This window comes from Delphinapterus leucas, chromosome 4, assembly GCF_059928025.1.
Source record: "Delphinapterus leucas isolate spDelLeu-1000000601 "Yukka" chromosome 4, BTC_Dleu_Yukka2, whole genome shotgun sequence".
In the NCBI taxonomy this organism is placed as follows: domain Eukaryota; kingdom Metazoa; phylum Chordata; class Mammalia; order Artiodactyla; family Monodontidae; genus Delphinapterus; species Delphinapterus leucas.
Window position 1 is genome coordinate 25,356,724 of NC_143132.1, and position 5,810 is coordinate 25,362,533.

Here is a 5,810-nt window from a genome sequence, read left to right on the forward strand (position 1 = left end):
AGCTATCTATATATATTATATCTGAGATGTTTGTTGGATAACAAACACAAATATTAATACAATGAATACATATCACAGAGAGAATGCTTTGATTAAGTAAATATCATGAGCAAAGGTGCAAAAACAGAAATGACAAGGAAAATCAAGAAGAGAAAAAAATAGTTTAGTTTAGTTGATGTATTATATTTTAGGGGGAAAAATTAATATATGTGAATAAAGGTTAAATTATAGGAATAACTGAATTTCAGATATATTCATCTCCATTTTGTTTCAATAGTTCCATTATTTTAATGGAATAGCAGTTTTATTGTACTTGCTTCTTTACAATAGTTTGAAGTCAATTGACCATAAAAAATAATTAAATAAATTCCGTGTAATGAGAATGGTGGTAATCAGAATAAATTAGGTGTTAGAGAACATTGGTGCCACTAGTAGAATGGTAACATCAGAATCCGGGTCCCAGGTTGCATTTTCCAAAGGTCACACTTTCACTTGAGATTGCAACTGCTCCCAACTCTAATCAGAGTTCTGGGAACTATTGGATCCACTGGGACCAGAACTGAGCCAAGACTTCATTAGTAATACAGTCAGTACAGACCAAGCCTGACTCTGCTAAGAGTTTGACTCCTGCATCTAACTGTTCTAAAAATTGCTAAATCTCAATATGCCTCCCCTACTTGTTATGCTGGGTTCCTGCTCACAATTTAAATCTTTTCTTTAATCCTCATTCTCATCTGAACTTCTTTACCCTTACAAGCTTTCCACAGTTTCTTGATTTTTTATGTCATTACTCCTTGTTTTCTAGGATCCATATAACTTGGTAATATCTTCTCAGCTAAAATGAAGCCAGACTCCAAAGTCCAAAATAGCTTCTTGGCTAAAAGAAGTAGGTAGGTGGGGGAGATTAAAATGACACTTCTCTTTCAGCCTAGGCAGCCCCATGTAAAGAAATCCCCCATATTTTTATTAATGTGACTTCTTCACCATTTTCTGAGTGCACCATTCTTCCTCTCCTCTGTGTCTTCTCCTGAGCTACTTCGAAACTGCAAAACAAAGCCCAAATTGGCCCTACCCTGTTTCCAACAAGATACCGAGTTATTTTTTGGAGACAACAGGACAAAACTGCAAGTCACGCAGCTGAAGCATGAGCAGAGGAGAAAATTTTGACCATAAATAACCCCTAGAACCAAAGCCTCCCTTACCCCCCAACAGAACCAAAGGACTGGGTCATGACCAAAACCTGAATGCAAGAACCCTTTCAGAGGGAAGGATTCACTGTCCAGGAAGATCTGCTGCTGAAGCCCTTTTATCCTACCTTACCATAAATGGCCAAATTTAAAAGCCCTCTAATCAAAACCTATCCCTCCAGCACTTCCACATACCAACCCTCCTTCCCTAACTCAAGTTCGACTGAACCCCAGCTGGGGAGACAGATTTGAGAGTCTTGCCTCCTGTCTCCTTGCCCATTGACCTTGCAATAAAGCTCTTTCTTTTCTCAAAAGCCAGTGCCACAGTATCAGCTTCTATGTGCCTTGGTCAGCAAGTCCTTGCCTTATAACATTTCCTCTACCCAAAGTGTTTCTCCTTTTCACCTGTCAGCTTCTTCTCCCTCTTTATTTACCTAAATTTTCATTCCATTCAAACTTCAACCTTGATGGAGCTTCTTGTGAGTATTTTACCTTATATCTTAGTGTTAGCCTTCCTTTCTATATAGTTGAGAACACTACTCAGAAATTAATTGTACTTGTCTTTTTTTTCTAATGAGTTTTTACTTATAATCTTTAAAAGAACTATGAACAGAGGAGGGCAGCTTCGTATAAACACATTTCGACAGCAGTATCTACAATAACATCTTCATTGCCTGAGGTTAATATACAAATCTGTAAATTAAAATTTTGTTCTGAACTGAATTCATACTTTAATTATGATCTGAGCTAGAGAAAATCAGCCACTTGCACACCCAACCCCAGGCCCCTCTACTGGAGGGAACTTAAGGCCTCCATGGTCACAGGCTGCACCATGAAGAGACAGCCCAGGACTTTTCATGCTACTTAAGCTCTAAGATTTTATGGAGAATTTAGCTTGTACATTTGCACCAAGGATCTTCAATGTGATGACTGTATCACAGTATACATTGTCAAGGACATTCACATGTGATAAGGTGGTTGCAAAATACAGATCTAAGGGATTCAGATCTATCAGGTGAGATAATGCTCTGATGCCTGAACACAGAGGCAAAGGAGGAAAGAGATCTCCCCAGTAGAGAAACATAGAAACAACATTAACATTAACGTCCATGGAGATGAACTTGTCGATTTGTGTGCACTAGGCCATCACCTTTAATTTTTACTGGAGAGCAAATGTGCCTTCTGTTCATGGTTAAGTTCCTTACACATGCTATCTTTGCTCAGATTGAACATATTATTTTTTCACTGGCTAAGTTCCCAAGAAAGTCATGGGCATGTCCTGTTCCTCTCTGCCCCTATTTACTAGTCTTGGCTTGGACCTACTCTTTTGGTCTGGATACGATGTCTTGGTATTTGATTTTTGGGTAATTGAGTGACTGTCTTCTTCAACAGGCTGTCAGACATGCCAAAGATGTGGAGATCATCCCACTGCAGGTCTTTGAGGGCGACAAGATTAAGTCTGTGGTTTCCCTGGTGACTCAGGTGAGGGCTCTCATGAGACAGCTTGCTGCAATAAATACCAAACTCCTTGAGAGCAGTAAAATTCGGTTTACTATTGTATCACCAGAGGCTAGAACAATATCTTGGTGATCATAGGTGTTAAATGAGATGCTAACGGTATGATAGAATTTGAGGATAAGTAAAAGCAAAAAGAAAATGATCGTTCATTGTGGAATAAGCTGAGTTTGAAAATGAAACAAATAATAATTTTGGAATTGTTTAGCAGGCCTTGTGAAAATACAGGTCTGTAGCTTGGTGAAAGGTTGGTAAGAGAGATCCACATTTGCAAGACATCTGCATATTAACTCGGCAAGACAGGGAGTGTGGGTGAAATTGCAGAAGCAGAAAATAGAGTGAAAGACCAGCTGTCTGCTCAGATCTATATCATGGGCTTGATTGCAATAAGTATCCTGATCTTTGATTTTCTTGTACGATGTTCTTGCCTCTTTATTGTTCTTTTTCTTTTATCCGTATTGTAAATGTTACCTATTATGTATAATAGGCAACTTGATTTCCTGTATTTCTGGGATAAGGCAGGATAAGAAATGAAACAAAAGCTCAGAAAAAAAGACTAGTCATTGAGTGATAGAAGGACTAAGACTGGATCAAGACAGGAAGAAACAAGTTTTGAAAATCAGCAAGCACGGGGACATCTGAGAACGAGAAGTAAAAAGAGAGCGTGGGGTTTTATCTTCAGCTTCATTGTGACTGTGGAGAGCAGCCTTAGTGCCTGGTTGGAGGTGGGTCATGGCAATGAGGGAGAATGGAGCTATTCCGAGACAAAAGACTGACAGCAAGTGTGTGTGTGTACTGACCACCCTGTGCAACTGAATTTAAGTTTTCTAAATTTGTCCAGACTAGAAGCATGTTTGATCCTGAACTGTGGGCAGAGCTGAGCCTGTGGGCAAGGGTCAAATGATAAAAGCAGGCATAACAGGAGCTAAAGCCAAAGAATTTAATTTGTGGCACTGGTCTCCCCGGGAAACAGTTTTGCTTTCTACCCTTAGCAAACTGACTATTACCTTCACTCTTGGGAGCTACCTTGATACACAATGTAAATCTAACAAATCTATTGAAAATATAACTCAAAGAACATGTACTTTTGATGTAGAGTTGGCTCTGTGACCTCAAAGTCCTGTCAATGCCCTTAAAGGGAGCCCTTTTCTGGCAAGTTGCCTTTTATGGTTCATTTAAAATGTTCGTTTACACAAACGCATGTACACCAAGGGGGGAAAGCAGGGGGGTGAGGGGGATAGTGGTGGTGGGATGAATTGGGAGATTGGGATTGATGTATATACATTATTTTATATTAGTTATATAAAATAGATAACTAATAAGAAACTGCTGTATAAAAAAATAATAAAATTCAATTTAATTAAAAAAAATTAAATGTTCATTTTCTTTATCAAGATTCGTGTTCTTGTCTGGTCATGAATTTAATGGCTTGACCTCTTTCATGAATCTGGCTCTGATAATCACTCCACAGTCATACATAAGTGTTTTTCTTCCTTCATTGAGTACTTTTGTCTATAAATTATGGATATTTTATTTTCATTGTAGGTCATGTGGATGTAATTTTTACTCAACCAAAGATCTCTCTATAAGTTGGACTTTTGGTAGTCAAAGAGGCTATTAGTAAATTGTATGAAGATGGTGTCCTAATTTTTGTTCCTTGAAAAGTAGTTCCTAAGAGAAGTGCTTTTGTGCTAAGCGTTTATTTGGAAGGTAAACCAGAAGCATGGTGAGATACTAGGAAAGTAAGATGGGTAAGGGGGAATAAAGAATAAAAGATACATTAATGACCATTATATACACATTAATAACTACTGCAGGAACCAGAGTTCAATGCCAATGAGTAACTGCATTGAAAATATTTCAGAATAGTACCCTGATATATGAGTAAGGTTGGTTACAACATTCACCAGCATTCCTCCTCATTGTTTGAAGTTTGCTACTGTAATCACTAGTCCCTTGGCACTTCCAAACTGTCCTACAGGCAGGTTGATCTTGCTCATGTAACCAAAGAAAACTGTCAAACGGAGAGATATAAGTACCTCATGTAGGAAAGCATTGAGTATAGTGTGACTCCACCTCAGTCACGATTATCTTCTAGGGTGAACTAAGGGAATTTGAGTGAAGCACCAAGCACATCTTAGGTTCATCGTGCAGTCTATGTCTTGCACCATTTAGACATTAAATCCACTTAGGCCTTCACTGATTCTTCAAGGTAATGGATGATTATGATTCCTAGGAAAATAAGATCTGCCACAAAGGAGTTATCAAAACTAGAGTTTAAACTGACACAGTCAATTCTAAGAACATAACTAATATTCATTATCTTTTGTCTACCACTTCTTTTAGTTTCTTCATATTCACCTAGCACTTCTGTTCATCTAAGTTGCTTGACTAGTGGGGTGACACAGATCTTGGACATAGGATGCAATAGAAAGGACTGAGTTTTAGCTTACCATGCCCTTGTCAGGCCCTGGTTGCTATAATTTCCTATTCACTCTTGTCCCTGGGCATAGAGACGTCATGAGATACTCAATCAAATATCTTGTATCACAGACATACTCTTTTGTTTTTCCATTATGTAAGACCACTGCTCATCACCTATAATAATCAATGTCAAAAATTACAGGCATGATAGTAACACTTATCTAAACTTTTAATCTAAAACTTCAGTTTGTCAACATGAAAAGAACACAATGATCAGGGGGCAGTCAGTCACTGCTATATGTTAAATGGAAATCTTACTATGTTCTCTGATAGAAGCTAGCATATAATTCACTACATTCCTACTTTGGAGCATTAGCTTCTTGGCACTTCCTCTCTGTCCTGGGCATAAGCTGGTCATGCCCTGCAGCCAGAGAAAGCTCTCAAGTAGAGACACATTTTCATAAAGTAGGAAGAAATGGACATATATAGTAGCTGTCCTGCAAAGCTAAGGGGTTAAGGGAATAGAGGTTGGCACTGGCAGCTACAGATTGATAGCTAAAATGTTAAGAGTACACCTGGTGTGTATGTTTATGTTTCTGCTCCTGGGAGATGAAGTATCTGATAGTATTGTAAATGATGGGTACAGAATTTATAATTAGATGGCAATAAAGTATATTGAGGAGA